Below are 16541 nucleotides of genomic sequence, written 5' to 3' on the forward strand. Positions count from 1 at the left end.
CGGGTATCCTCAACCGACAAACTCAGCCTCCGATACAAAACTGTACATTTATTTACAGCCCGGCGGGCGACTAAAAAACAGTACTCGCGCGGAGCCCGAAGACGACGGGCTGAGCTCTCCTGCGCCCGGACCGCGTCTCTCTGTTCATCGTCCCCTCCTCTTGCCGCTGGGGGCCAGGGAAGAGGGAAAAGCGAGTCCTTCGTGGGGGTCCAACCCCATGTGGTGGCAATTAGCGCATCCGGTGTGAGCAGGCGCGACCTTTATCGGAATTCGCGGCGTTCGAAAGCGCCGCGCAACACGTGCTTTTCATTTCCGCGCTGCCCGCACCAGGGCCCGCGCCAGTTCGTGTGTCGGAGCGCCCGACACCCCCCCTATTCTTGTTGACTCCGTCAGCATAGAGGATAAGCGATGGGAGATCTTGCTGACCACCCCCTCCCTGGAAGACCAACTTCGGCTGATCCACAGGGGCCAGGAGGCTCGGGAAGCATATGGGAACCTGTGAATAAGGAACCACTCCGACTGAGCAACAATACCTCCATCGCAACCCTTTTTCTAACAATAAAATTTCTTCTGTCTCTCTCTCTCTCTCTCAAAACGAGATGCGCAACACTCCTCGTAGGATTTACTTGCTGCTTTCGAGGTGGAGTGCTTGAACCATGTGTGGGAATTGCAATGCCATCTCCAAGGCAGCGTTCCGTCACTCCCTTTAGGCGTGAATAAGCTCTATTCGCTGCGGCGCTCCCGAATACTGCAGAAGGGTACTACTAATATTTCTTGGAAAGCATGCCGTTACACCCCAAGAGCGTTCCGCTATTCCCCGCGAGGCAACGTCTTTTCGCTCCACCTGCTACTAGCCCCCCCCCCCCCCCCTTCCCCACGTAGTTACTATAGACAGTCACAAGTAAACAGAACAGGACAAGCGATTTTGGAACATGGAAAATAATGAGAAACTAGTCCAGTCTTTATTTTTCAACAAAATACCACAACAATCGGTTCATTGTGCAATTTCACACAAGAAGGAATTTATTTGGAATTGTAATATAGCAGCCTAAAAACGGTTCCTACTCCACATGCACACAGGATACGTAGCGCCTATTTAGGATACACCCAAGAAAAATTCATAAATAAAAATGCAACAAAGCAACTGAAAACACTCAAATACAAACAATAAATTAAGACATTAAAAATGACATTAACACCCACAAATAAAAAGGCACTGGCATTAGCACGAAAATCGTCAGTAGAAATAGAGCAGTGGGAGAATAGTTAACAGTATTAAAATAAAACAAAATGGCCTTAGTACATCAGCGAGTGCTTCACATGGACTGGAAAGCCAGCTCTTATTTTGGGCACATTAAAACAACTTACAAATAAATTTTGCGAAACAAAAATCTGGGACCACAACAATTCAGCGTGGATTACTATTAACGCATTACAAGGTGGAATCAACACAAAGATACAAAGCCATTCACACAGAAAATTTGCAACCGATATATGTTGGTGGGACAATAAGAAATTGCCGAAAACATTGCCACTGAGTTTTTTTAGGCGGGGTGGTTCTCAAATGAGGATGCGCTTGTAAGATTTAAAAAAGGCATAAGTTGGTATAAAAACAAACACGTTCGAGCTGATTGCTTCATAATGTTGGTGGCAGCCTTCAGAACAGTACCGACCAGGGCACCGTGCTTGAGCCGAAGTAACGTCTACAAAGCAAGAAGCTGCGCTTCGTCATTGAAGCGTATTACATACTGAACAGCCAAAACACAGACAGCAGCAATGGGAACCCATCCACGATGTCCAAGGCTGTGAGGAGAAGTGTCTTGAATGCGACGGCCACTCCTGCTGACACCTGGGGGATCTCTCTCTCTCTCTATCTCTAAAAAAAAATCTTAGGGCAAGTAGCCTCTTCCCTTGGTTGCTACATCGGCGGAAAGGAGGACAGTAAAGATAAGTTGTACAATGAAAAAATATTGACGAGGTTGACAACGTTAAATGAAGTTTATTGGGTGCTGGCTTAATTTTTGCGCAAACAGCACGCACTGAACCCGCATTGGAATGCAATACTGCTTAGCGCAGTCACCAGTCTACATGCGAATGTGCGGTGACCTTGGATGCAGCCATGCTCATTGTGCCACTTGGCCAATGTCATGTCAGACAGCGCGCCCTACAGCTGTCTGCCTACGCACTGCGCGACAAACCCATTACTGCTTACGTGTCCACAGCTTCCATTGTTTACCCCGCTATCGTTCCCGGTATAAAAACATATCACAAAATTTAAGGAAACATAACTCTTTTTGTAAGGTTATAACCCCTGAATAATTTGCATTGGATTTTGTCCTCAGCCGAATGCAACGTACGGCCCATTATAGGTTCACAAGTCCAGCGTGGAAAAGTTGCTCATGGGTCATATAGCTACTGTTTTCTTCATTCTGGAGTACGCTTCGTTGCCTACACGCTGCATATCGCAACATTTCATGAGAACCAATAGGCTCGTTATTAAACGATCAGAACGCTCGAACATTAACGGGGTAACCACATGTGGCGACTGCGACAACCGACGCGAAATACGTAGTGCAATGGGTACAACAAATAGTGTGGGCGACAGCGACAAACGAAAAAAGGTAATTCATTCCTGCCAATGCCCTTCGTCGTCGTTGCTGCCGCTCGCTTGTGGGCTGTTTCTGCCGGGAATAAGTCAGCGACGGCAGTGGCCCCTTCCCTGCCGCAGTCGCCGCCGTGAGCGGCCTGTGTAAAAATTTTTCGCTTGTCTGTATCGCGAACAATACCTATTTGCTGTACCCATTGAGTGAGGTCTCTCGCGTCGCTTATCGCCTTAGACGCATGTAGTTACCCCTTAAGAGTGCGGGGCGTACGCCCCGAAAAGTCCGATTTCCGTCCATCCTGCCCTCAATCCAAACGCAAAAAACCTGTCTGGACAGCATTGAAGTCTGCTGTGGTACGCACGGAGATCACTAAAATTATTGTAATTTTAGTGACTCCCAGTCGCTACACGCGCTCCTATGATTCAGCCTATTGTACGCATTTCTTTGGAGCCGTGCAGGTACCCATAGCCACTGCACGGCAGCCACTCTAACCCTAGCCGCCGAGCTAAGAGTGCACGGTAGCGCTGCGACTACTCGCGCGACCATGCTTCTTTCCTGCGAAAACATTCGGCTAGGATACACACTTCACGAATAACAGGGATTGAAATGGTGCCAGAATTGACGCTGTTTGTACAATGGTACAAAAGCCGCCCCTCAGATCTACGCAACGGTCAAAATGAGTCATGAAAACGTTAGGGCTAACCGCTTCCGCGGTCCGAAGTTAGAGAGCAACTCTGCTTCGTTAAATACTCAAGACAACAATACGAGGTTAACTAATGGCTCACCTTTACTTCCCGCCAGCGTTTCTTCGTCCGGTAGAGAAATCCAAGGTCGTCATAGCAGCGAAAGATCCCAAGCTTAAGGCGAGAAGCCTGCGAAGGCCGCGAATACAGGCCGGCCAACAGCTCGCATCGCTACACAGTGCACATATACGCCTCGAGCTTCGCGATCGCTGCGCCGCCTGCCGCCGCTTCTCCGCGGTGCTTACGGGATGTCCGCAGCACAGCTGATAGTGGCCCATGCAGTGTTTTGGTTCTCTTTCACTTCTTTTTGCCTTTCCGCTCACTAAACATCATGTTATTCTGATGTCTGTACGCAAATAGTACGTTTAGGGCACTTTCAAAAACAGCTGCGTCTTGATTAGAGTTGTTAGAGTGCTCGAACGCCGACACGAGCTAACTGGGGACGCGGTCTGCGCACTTCTTCGCCGCTCTTATGGGCGTCGGCGACGGCAGCGGCATATCACCACTGTCACCTCCAAATATCTCAGGCGCAAGTGAATTCTATTGACGCCTCGTTTAGACCTGATATTGACACAGTGAGAGGTAGGTTTCGTTTTGCAGCGCGGAGAACGAATTCGGCCTTGTTTTAAATGTATACGTCGTCCAAAAATATCATTCGAGAAGGTGATTACTTAATATACCTGGCAATAACTTGTGCGTTTTATAAAAATAGAGGCCCCGCAAACATGTTAAGTATATTGCAGGTCTATGGGTTGCTAAATATGTGCCCACTCCTGCCTGATATAACGGACCAAGGAGAGTTAATGAAACCGCGGAAAAATAAACGGTCTGTCAAGTCCAGAAAAAATGTAATAGCTCGTGCGAGAATTAAAAAACAAACAGTGAAGCTTCGCAAATCCTAGCAAATCGGCCTCGGCGGTGCCGCCGCTGTGATGTTCGTCCGAAAGAAAAACTATTTCCACGCACGCACGCACGCAGGAATGAATGAATATACGATGTGCTCGCGTGTTCATGATGTCGCGCTGACGCACAGTAGTGCTTCGTACTGTTCCGAAGCAAGTATGACGACAAGGGCAGATCCAACTTCCCATGTTGCACGAAGCGTCTGCTTGAAAGCCCACTGCGTTCGTAGCACATTGTTTTCAAAGCGCTGCCCTATATTCTGCGCTGGCGGGACATCACGGTCTCGCGCGGTCAGTAAGTCGCCCGCCCGGTGTTGGCGTTTTCACCGCCTGTGTAGGTGTTTGTAGTGGACGCGCACTTCACGGCTCGCTGAAGGTGCCTTTCTCACGCTTTCTAGGGCGGTTCGCGTTACCTCACCCTGCGGATATATGACGCGTTACGTATCGTGTTCCACGCCTGCGCCGCCGCACCATCGGGGCCCGGGGGCGTTTCACTGGTTTCACCATTTCTCTCCGCTTAATAAAGGCGCTTGAGTTCCAGCAAACGATCAGTGAGTACGCTTTTATCATCGCTCGACAGCCGACGAGACATTTTTCACCGTAGACGGTGAAAACTATTTTCAGCGTAGGCGGTGTATTTGAGATGCCCTCGCAGTGGTATCGCCTGTTCCTCACGCACCGATCATGGAGACGGGCCCCATATTGCTGTTAATAGCAGTTATGTAGCCGGATCTCCTTAATTTACCCTAATGAAAGCTATGTATGTACTTGCCTATCTCGGCGACACAAGCCGGTAGTTGGGTCGGGTCCGTGTTGCGCTCGCGGCTTGAGATATCAGAAGAGCGCGGACTTCACTTCCTGCAACACTATTTTCCTCAATCGATTTCACATTTACAATACTTTTTTCTTAGCTCGACTAGGCGAGGGACAAGCGTACGTCTATTGTCAGAGGGGCCGGTTTTAGTAAGGACTTGTCTTGGAAAGAGATTAAACTGTTTAATGACTGGAAAACTGATTACATTGCGTTGTAGGATCGGGGAATTGGCACGGAGAACGTCTGTCGCGATGAGCGGCGGTGGGGCGACTCTCTGCGCACGAAGTTCAGTTTACCCTCGCAAGCGAGGGTCCGAAATCCGAACCACTCGTACACAGCACGTATGAACGCGGGCGCCGCTCGGGGCGCGTGATGGTAGGTATAAACACTGGCGGCGACTCGGGGAGGCGTTGGCGGCGTAAGCTGTGGCGGTCGTATACGCTGCAGGGCCGTCTTCTGCGCTTTCCGTTCGTTCTTCTATTTTCTTTCGTTCGTCGGCCCCCAGCGAATTCTTCGTAGCCCCTGACACGACCTCCCTTTAGAAGGATCTGTCCCCAGGTCCTTCACCGAGTTGGCGCCCGATGGAGCTATCCGCGAGCTCTGTGGGTGTCGGCGTTGTTTGACGTCCATTCGTATCCAGAGACTCAACTGTGCACAGCCGTTTGCGCAGTTGCTCGATGCTGGCGTTTTGTTTTTTTTTTCGTTGTTCCAGATAAACTTCGTTTAGTGGGCGTTCGTTTCGAAGAGGTCGGCGAATTTCAAACTGACTTGATTTTTGCGTACCGTGGGATTCGTTTCGTCGGACGTGAACTTGGGAGCATTTACGGCGTTGCGTTGGTCACGTCGCTTCCGTCGGCGATTGAGTCTGTGTAGCTTCTTGCGGGTTTGATGCGCGTGGGAACGTTGGCGTGCGTTTCGTCTGGTGGCGAGATGCGTTCCGTGAAAGTCGCGGAGTTCGGTGCGTTGAGGGCGTTGTTTTGCTCGAGGTGTGCGTTTCGTTCGGTTCGGGAGCCGTTTGTCCTTTCGTTAAGCCTGTGGTGGCGTGGCGTTGTCGTGAGTTGGCGTGGCTGATCGGTAGGGCATTCGATGCTTTCGTGTGGGTCGGTCTCGTTCGTTGTCGTTCTCGCCGTGTCCGTGTCGTCGCTAAAGCTCTGGTCACTTGCCGGTTGTTTCGAAAGTGGTGCGGTAGGCATTCCTCTCGTGCAAGTAGGCTCGATGGCGTCTCGTTTTCCTGGTGCCCGTACGCTCACGGCTGCATCCTCCTGTACCATGGGGGTGTTTGTCGGATGAGTCTCGATCGGAGCAGCGGGGGCCGGGGAACTTGTACGTTCTGGCTCGAACGTGCCGCGTGCGCTGGGTGCGTAGTTGCTCGTAGACGGGTTCACCTGCGCGACTGCGGTGTCGTTCGTTGGGTGAACTCGGGCTGGAGCAGCGGGTGCCGGAGAGCTCGTACGTTCCGGCTGGGTTGAACCACGTGCGCTTGGCGTTTCGTTTCTCGTGGCAAGGTTTGTTTCTGCGGTTGTTACGTTCGCTGGCCAAGTCCGGAAGGCAGCAGCGGGACCGGAGGGTGTCATGAATAGCGTTTCCTCCGTGCGTGCTGGCTTGGTCGTGTTCCGTGCGTCGGGCGTTTCGTTGGTCGTGGTCAGCGCCTCTGGTCTGGGCACGATGTCGTTCGTCGGCGGTACCTGGACTGGAACAGCGGGTGCGATAGTTGTCGTGCGTACCAGCTCGGGTGCGTTCCGTGCGCTGTTCGTTTCGGCTGTGGTGGTGAGCTCCACCAATCCGGGTGCGTTGTCGTTGGTTGCGTGGACTGTGGCCGGGACAGCATGTGCAGAAAATTTCGTATGCACTGGCTCGGTTGCGTTCGGTGCTCTGGGCGTTTGTTTCGTGAGCTCCACCAATTCGGGTACGGTACCGTTCGTGGGCAAGGTCTGTACGGAAGAAGCGGGTACCAGGTACGTGCTGCGTTCTGGCTCGTGCGCGCTGAGTACGTTGCGCGTCTCGTTGCTTGTTGCCGGGAAGACCTGTGCGTGGGTGATGTAGCTCGTCGGTTGGCTCGGTGTCAGAGCAGCGGTTGTTCGCGATCTCGCCAGGATTTCACTGACCTTCGCTTGCGTTTCCGTAATCGTGGCGATCACCTGGGAGAGGTCCAGTGAGCGGGCGGTGCACCGTTTTGCATGCGTCGTTTCGTTCGTGTGCGTGCTGTTGTGCGTGCTGCGCGTCTCCGGACCAAGGTGTGCGTCGTATCGTTGAAGGCTTGCCGCTGGCTCCGGCACCGTGGGAAACGTGTGGCCGACTCTCGCCAGTTGTCTCCGAAGACGTTCTCGTTCTTCGCGCAGCCTCCTGTTCTCGAATAGCGCCGCTTGCAGGTTCGTCTGCCATTTGTCGTCGTAGGCAGCCTGAAGTATCGTTGGCACATTCGATCGTTTGGAGAGCTGGCGACGTTTTTCGTTGTCCTCTAGGAGACGCGAGACGATGTCGTCCTTACGGCCAGAGCAAGGGAGCCCTCGTGATCGTAGTTCGTTCACCAACTGCTGCTTCTTCGTTGAACACAGGACGTCGCGTTCCGTTGAAATCAGCAGCCGGTCGATCACCGTTGACGTGGAGTCCGTCGGTGCCCCGCGTCCGCGTGCACTCTCGTAGTCGTGGTGCAGTTCGTCCGCGTCGTTCGTCTCCTCGTCCGTTCGTTCCGTGGCCTCAAATCCTGATCCTGTCGGCTGCGCCATGTCAGAGGTGGCCGGTTTTAGTAAGGACTTGTCTTGGAAAGAGATTAAACTGTTTAATGACTGGAAAACTGATTACATTGCGTTGTAGGATCGGGGAATTGGCACGGAGAACGTCTGTCGCGATGAGCGGCGGTGGGGCGACTCTCTGCGCACGAAGTTCAGTTTACCCTCGCAAGCGAGGGTCCGAAATCCGAACCACTCGTACACAGCACGTATGAACGCGGGCGCCGCTCGGGGCGCGTGATGGTAGGTATAAACACTGGCGGCGACTCGGGGAGGCGTTGGCGGCGTAAGCTGTGGCGGTCGTATACGCTGCAGGGCCGTCTTCTGCGCTTTCCGTTCGTTCTTCTATTTTCTTTCGTTCGTCGGCCCCCAGCGAATTCTTCGTAGCCCCTGACTACAATACTTTTTTCTTAGCTCGACTAGGCGAGGGACAAGCGTACGTCTATCAAACTCTTCCAAAGCGGCCGTCTGCAGCGGCCTGTAGATTGCTTCCTTCGGTTTGCCGCCTGCCGCCACTGAACGCTGCAAGCAATCTATAAGAATTCATATTCTTGCACGTTTAGAATGCGCGGCAGAAGTAACCGGGTGCTTTTGACACAACTGCTTGATATAATATATTCGTATGCAGATAAAACATCGCTGATGAATTGGTTTTGCGTAGATGGTGGGAGTGCATCTCCATGCTTACTCCCGCACTGGACAAGAATGCAATTGCAATTTTACACTTCGTACTGGAGATGGCAGACGATGCTCAGGTATACTCTTCACTTCGGCTGCACTCCGCCGCGCACGAGAAGAGTACGCGGTCAGTTTTGCTCTCCTCCTCATGGGGAGCGAACATTGCACCCCACTCCCCGCAGCTTTCGTGAGGAGTCCGCCAACGCTTACAAGAGTACAATGACTGTTGGACTCTTCAACTACACCCCCGATTTCTTAGAGTGAAGGGAATGTCCAGACCATGTGGACTAGTACCGCAACGCTATTGCAGTGACTGCATTTCCGAGTAAAGACTTCCGAATGCCATTTGCGGTACAGTTGAGGGGCAGAAACACCACGGTTTGCAATTTCCTCCACATAACTACCTCATTTTTCGCTGAGCTGTTTATCCGCCGCTGGATAGGTTTTGCGACCGAGCTTATCATGAGAAATTATTCCTTGAAATGTCCTGAGTTCGTCACCTGGATGAAGGGGTTCCTCGCGTGGAGGCGGTGAGTCAGCTGCGATCGACAGGGAAGTGAGGCCTCGGGCGGTCGCATGCATCAGTGAAAAAAGCGGGCAAAACCACCAAGGAGCGAGAAAATGCCGAGAAACACGCGCTGCTTCATGTACTCCCTGAAGGCATGACCGTTGTGTTGGCGTGAGGTTTAAACATGGCCGTCAAACAGACCAAAGCTGAAAGTCCAGTGTCCTCCGCGGTGGAGGGGTTGGCGTGTTATGCTATGTTCAGACTACCGACGCAAAAGCCACATCGTTATCTATGGGCGTACAAAAACGGGGTGTCACACAGTTCGGTTAGCTGAAACATGAAATGACGTGATTCTTTACAGTTGCGGCCACAGCCATTATCCGGCCTTAACCAAACGCCGCATGGTAAGAGACAGCTCTACGTTTGTTCGCTAGGACAAAGCTAGGGGGTTTCGAAATTTTACTCGGGCAACTCGCTAGCAGGTATGCTTCGGTGTTTCGGTGTCTGCGCTTGTTTCGTGCAGAGGTGTAGCCCCGAGCTAGCAGATCAGCATGTCTTGGTTGAGCTCTCACAACCTTCGAAAGACGCTCCTCTCCGTTTTCTTACTGCCAACGCACGGCCGGGAGAGAGCAGTAGCATCCGCCACTCTACCGCGGCCGTGGCCGATGCTGTGGCGTTATGAACGCCGCCCCCGCGAATCCAAGGTAACTGCTAGCAGAATCTTTGGTTTCACTGTTTGTAGAGCCACGTTGAGAATTCAGGTGACGTAGCAGGGGCAATTGTTGTGTGTGTCGTGTGCAGTATTGCTTTCCAACAACTTCCCAGCGTGGATTGGTGCCAACTTTTAGATGCGACGCTCAGAGCATCTCTTGTCGGCGGCCCTGTCCTTCCTGCGTGCGTCCGTTGTCCGCAGCCACCCTCCCCCTCTCCTACCGATAGCGAACACTCTCGCGAGGGGAATTGGATTGGATTCGATTGCATTGGATTGGATTAAAGTGGATTGTGTTGGATTGTGTTGCGTCATAGCCGCGGCAGACGCACTGGCGCCGGCGCGTGCCCAGGTGAGAGCGTGTGCGGCCCAGCTAGCTCTCACCATGCCGGTGGGCGGCGCTGCGCGCGGTGCTACGCATGTGCAGTACTCTCTCTCTCCGCGGTCTCCTGTCCTTCGGGCGCGCTGCGCATATAACCGGTGTGCCGCTCTCCGGTGGCCTTTCGGTCGACGGTTGCTCTCCGCTTGCGCTTGATCCCCTCTCAGCGTCGCATCACACCAGGGTTCCCGCGAGGGGAGGTGGGCGTAATTTTTTGTTACGGTTATACATGTGCACCTTTCCCGCTTATGGCGGTCTTTTAAACAGTCGGTACTCTGTAGTTATTTAGATGAATGTAAAGTATTTTCGCGCAGCTAATATTGGGGATGAAAACTTGCCTTGTGCACAGTTTGAAATCGCGCAAGTTGCCCGTCTAAGCTCCAAAATCATGGAAACTATCCCTGCCAAATGCATGGTAAGATTTGACAGCGAACTACACAAGAAATATTCAGAATCCTGAAAGCTTGTTTTTGAGTTTCCGTCGCCACGTGAACTTCTTGCTTTACGCTAAATATCGCTTTCCTGAAGCAGTTTTGCTAGGTTCCTAATAGGTCCGAATTTTGGGTGACAAAGCTGGGGATGAGTATTTATAACCGATCGGAATAACGGAATGTAATACTACTACAGCCTGTGTATGCGCCTTCATGGCGTAACGACAACACGACCAACCTCGGCATTGGCCTGAACGAGCTCCCGATTAAGCAATATATAAACCGACGTCTGTTGGGAACTCATGTACGTGCTCAGTCTTACCAATTTTGAGGCGATTAATCGGTCATTTGTTCACATATATTTTAGACTCACATATGTACCAAGACATGCCTCCAGCGCGAAAGCGTAGTGACGGGGTCCTTCTCTTTTCGCGTGAGCTTTCGGCAAGGTGCGGAAGAGTAAAAGTTCCATCTTATTTTATCCATCAACTGTTCCTGTCGTGAGCGGAGTGCAGGAATTATAAGCAAAATATTAAAAAAAAACTGCGCAAATAGAACGCAGGTAGTCAGACAACCCCGCCCGCGAGCGATGCAACGGCGCACAATATCCAAGTTGCACACGACGCCCGAAACCAGATTTTTGTGAAGGCGCTAACGAGAAGCGAGGCACCTAGGCGTTGCGAGGAGGTGGACGAAAGGAGGGAGAGTCGCTGAACTAGCGAAAATGCGATGCCTTTATCTGCAATAATTGTACTAATACTCATCCCCTTAACAAATTCTTGAAGGACGTGGTTACTGGGACATTGATTCACCTGAAAATGTCAACCCACATGTATGGGCAAAACCTCTTCCCGGCACCTTTAACGGAATGGGAAACAAAATGTGTCGGGTGCTTGAGGAAAGTGTACAAGCGGTGGAGTTCATTCTTGATAATCAAGAAAATAAACCAAATTCCACCCAATTTAAAATCTAATACAGCAGAGCTCTCGTTGCCTCGTGTCGGCTGGAACGTCAGCGGGCGTTCTCCTGATAACGACGGAAGGGAGAGGAATGCCTTATCGGCGGGTCTGGAAACCGGTTTCTGCAAGACATCCGCAGATATTTGAGCCTGCTCTTACCCCTGCATGATGCATGACCTACAGAAGGCTTGCAAAAAGGCTCTAGCTACAGCAGCTCCACTGTTTAAAGTTCTGTTGTGTCCTCCCAATCTTTACAACGCGTGTTACGAATTGAGCTGAATACTGTGCGTTCGCAATTATGTTGCCTCGAGTTTCTTAAAGGAATGTAGAGTTGTGTTCGAATAAAAAACTCGTGGATAGATAGATAGATAGATAGATAGATAGATAGATAGATAGATAGATAGATAGATAGATAGATAGATAGATAGATAGATAGATAGATAGATAGATAGATAGATAGATAGATAGATAGATAGATAGATAGATAGATAGATAGATAGATAGATAGACAGACAGACAGACAGACAGACAGACAGACAGACAGACAGACAGACAGACAGACAGACAGACAGACAGACAGACAGACAGACAGACAGACAGACAGACAGGTAGGTAGGTAGGTAGGTAGGTAGGTAGGTAGGTAGGCAGGCAGGCAGGCAGGCAGGCAGGCAGGCAGGCAGCTAGGTAGGTAGGTAGGTAGGTAGACAGACAGACAGACAGACAGACAGACAGACAGACAGACAGACAGACAGACAGACAGACAGATAGATAGATAGATAGATAGATAGATAGATAGATAGATAGATAGATAGATAGATAGATAGATAGACAGACAGACAGACAGACAGACAGACAGACAGACAGACAGACAGACAGATAGATAGATAGATAGATAGATAGATAGATAGATAGATAGATAGATAGATAGATAGATAGACAGACAGACAGACAGACAGACAGACAGACAGACAGACAGACAGACAGACAGACAGACAGACAGACAGGTAGGTAGGTAGGTAGGTAGGTAGGTAGGCAGGCAGGCAGGCAGGCAGGCAGGCAGGCAGGCAGGCAGGCAGCTAGGTAGGTAGGTAGGTAGGTAGGTAGACAGACAGACAGACAGACAGACAGACAGACAGACAGACAGACAGACAGACAGACAGACAGACAGACAGACAGACAGACAGACAGATAGATAGATAGATAGATAGATAGATAGATAGATAGATAGATAGATAGATAGATAGATAGATAGATAGATAGATAGATTGATAGATAGATAGATAGATAGATAGATAGATAGATAAATAGATAGATAGATAGATAGATAGACAGACAGACAGACAGACAGATAGACAGACAGACAGACAGACAGACAGACAGACAGATAGATAGATAGATAGATAGATAGATAGATAGATAGATAGATAGATAGATAGATAGATAGATAGATAGATAGATAGATAGATAGATAGATAGATAGATAGATAGATAGATAGATAGATAGATAGATAGAAACTTTATTGTCCATGGGATGGTGGGGCGAATTAGCCGCCTAGGTCCAGGCGCCGCTGAGGGCCCTGGTGATGTGGGCCACCAGTTCCCGTTGCTCTGGGAGACTCGCCGCAACAACCAGCCACACTCCGGTGTAATTGTTTGGTTGGGTAGGGTTGTAGGGGCACTCCCACAGGATGAGGTCCGGGAGAATAAGGCATTGTGGGCAGAGGGCGACGGGGTGTCTGGTGTGCATTGGAATAGGTAGAGCTGAGTGGGTGGGTGCCGCGTATATGTTTGCGCCGGCCGAATGACTACTTGCTCACGACGGGTAATCCCGGAATTGAGGGCAGGGATTGTGCGCCGTATGCTTAAAATGTCTGCTAAGGTGGGGAGCGGAGGGGGAGGACGTGGACTTGTGTCGCGAGCGTCGACAGGTGCCTGGAGGAGAGCTTCGCGGGCAAGCTGATGAGCCCGTTAGTTCCCTGTGCAGGGAACTAACGGGCCCCTTCTAACGGATCCCTTCTAACGCAGGCGTTGCACAACGCCTGCGTTAGAAGGGATCCAGTGCACTTGAAAAGGCACTTTAACGTTGTTTTAAGAGCGACAGTGAGGAGGGGAAGGCGATACCCTGAGGAAGGTGGTACCATGCTGACTTGGAATCGGTGTAGACAATGGTCATGCGGACGGGGGGGGGGGGGGGTGTCGTCAGCAGCGGCTAAAGCGATGGCGAGAAGTTCGGCTTCTTCTGGTGAGGTGCAGATTCGAGTGATGGTGAGTCGAGGTGCTAGGATAAGGTTTTACAGCTCGCCAGAGGCCGAAGTGGGTATAGTCATGAGCTGCGCTGCCAATTATGTCGCGATTCTGAATCTTGTTTTTTATGCATTGCAGCCCCAACGGCACCTCCAGTACACGTGATCCACAGGGTGGTATGTGTTGTCGGTAAGTTAGAATTCGTTTTTCTCATTGTTACTACTCGTCACCGTTTAGGCTCGTGAACGAAAAGGAGTTAACTCGGGCGATCACAAGTTCCAACCGGTGCGAGTCTAATGCACGTCCCGCCAACCGCGGAGAGAAGTCCAATTCCTCAATAAGAAAATAATACGAACGTTTACGCAATGCAGAACAAGAACGAACAGCCGGAAGAGTTACTCAGTGGTGAAGGTAGGCTACAGGGCACAAGGAGGAGTGTTCGATCGCATGCCACGACTGCTGCTTCTCTAGTGTAGGCAGAAAACAAAAAACGCTCGTGTGCCGATATTTTGGCGAACATTGAAGATCAGTAGGTGCTAAGATTTAATCGCCAGATTAAAACTCTGTCCTGAAATCGCCAGAGTTTGAAAACAAAAACAGTACAACCATCAAAAAGCCCGAAGGGCAACGTCAGAAAAACTAGTAACGTAAAAGAGGGCATTTGATGAACTTCTATGAATATGGAAGACAACTAGAGATATCCAATGTTCCCAGAGAAGATTATCTTATGTCGCGCTGCCTCGTACGCGTATACGGAGAGGCCACTCTTGAATAACTTTCTGGTGTAGCGCCTCGTTACAAAGGGCTTGGGGATCGGGATGAGATAGGATGTTAGCTGGTGTTTACTGCGGGAAAGAACGAGAGTTATCTTCGCTAAATCCAGGAATTCGTTAAATGGAGGTACGTTACATCCAGGTTCAACTGTATACTGGAAGAAAACCTAGCGCTAGTGTCTAAGCAAGGCATGCTTCAGCGAATGTGCCCTCATGTACTGCGGAGAAGCATTTCATCGTTATTTTGGCATGGCTAGCAAACTGGCTCAGGAGCCGGATGCTGCAAAAAGGAATCGTTATTGCATAATGTTATTTAGAGTTGTTTTAGAGCTCGAAAAGCGAAGCTCTAGAAGATTTTTGGGGGGGAATTATTTAGAATATTCATGCAGGACGAAACAGAGCAAAGTTACCCTTTTCGTTGGTTTTGCCCTCAACAACAAAAAGAAGCGGTATGGCTAGCCAATTCAAGTTTAAGAGGAACGCGGCTAGTTGCCGTGGGGGTACATGCGACGGATCACAATTGGGTGCTCGCAATAACCCTTTGGTGAAAATTCGAGGTTAGGGGGTGATATAGACCGAGATTGACAGTGTCGGGATGGCTTTTTTAAAATCGGTGAGCATATTCATGATGTCTGGGTGGGTGCCGGCCGCAAGGGCGATTGAAACTTCTTCTGCTGCAGCAGTGTTGCTACTAGGTTTGATAGTTGTGATATACGATGCATCTTTTGGAGTTGACAACCGCCGATCTGTAAGGTAGTGATGGTAGTAGGGAATGGTATCCGCGTCCTAAATACCGGCCTGCTATCCTTATTTTGCATACAGTTTGCTGTCTCCGCCTTCTGGTGACCTTGTTGGTTGTAGACTGGTTTGATCAGTCAGGGCATTGAGAAATTTGGGATGTAATGAGGAACGGCTGGTGGATGTCTTTGAAGAGCATGTTGCGTGGGGGCGGTGCTTGTCATATTGGTGACCAGAAGCGGTGTCTTCTTGGAGGGCCTAAAGCACCCCCCTTTGATGGACGGGGATTGGAGGTGCAGTGATTATTCGAGCTTACTCTTCGTGAGTGCAAGCGGATCCACAGTACTGAGGCCTCCGTTCGCAGTAAAGCATGATTCTTGGGCGTGTAGCATGTCATTTCTTCGGACGAATTTGGTTTTTGCCAGGCGTTTTTGCAGCATATGCAGTGATTACAAGATGGTGAGGTACAGATGACATTTGAAACGGGAGTCATTGTAGAGGCGGACATATAGATTTGCCGGTCGACTGTCCCCACACCACCATCCAGCGAAACCCCATCCACCCTTGTGCTTTAACTTTATTACTATTGCTACGGCGACCATCAGTGGTGCCCGTATGACCGAACTGCCGCTTCGTGAGAGGGGACACCCTCCCATCTTCATGCTGCCTTCTGCCAGCTTGCGCTGTAGATATCGGTTTTCCCACCGCAGTTCCTCCTGGCTATTCCTCGAGAAAAAAATATGCCTGTGAGATTATTCCAGTTTTCCCTAAAAGCCCTCTCTAATGGAACCGGGAAATAATGATTCGTCAGAACCTCCAAACCCCTAAGGAGCACCTTTTCCCTATCCAAAAATTTGAGCGTGGCCAGATTTTGCACCGGCCTTCCAGGTATCGGGTCACTGCGCCAGGGCCTAGCCCTTAGCTACTTCACAGGTTCTTCGCTTTTCTTGTCTAATCATGGCACAAGTTTAACGGGTTCGTTTTTGCTAGTGCCGCATTTGACTGATAACTCAGCTAGTCTGTCCCTCCCTCAAACCCCTTGATAAGCTACCCGCACAAGGAGAAGCATTGCTGTTATATATCTATCGCATCAGAAATCCCATCCCAGCGGTTCTAGGGCTCGACCTGACGACACTCTCGCCTGACATCGTGTCACTTTCTGCGGAGCACTTTTGTTCGCCGTGCAGAACCGGGTTCCAAGAAAGGGAAAAAAATATTTAAAAAATAAGGAGTTCTCACGGCCTTCACATGTTGATATTGATTGATAATGGGGTTTAACGCGCCGAAACTACGCAGGTTATGGCGTGCGCTGTAGCGCAGGGCTCCGGATT

Source organism: Haemaphysalis longicornis, unplaced genomic scaffold (genome assembly GCF_048455015.1).
Source record: "Haemaphysalis longicornis isolate Haplotype H1 unplaced genomic scaffold, Haemaphysalis longicornis Haplotype H1 scaffold_5, whole genome shotgun sequence".
NCBI classification, from domain to species: Eukaryota; Metazoa; Arthropoda; class Arachnida; order Ixodida; family Ixodidae; genus Haemaphysalis; species Haemaphysalis longicornis.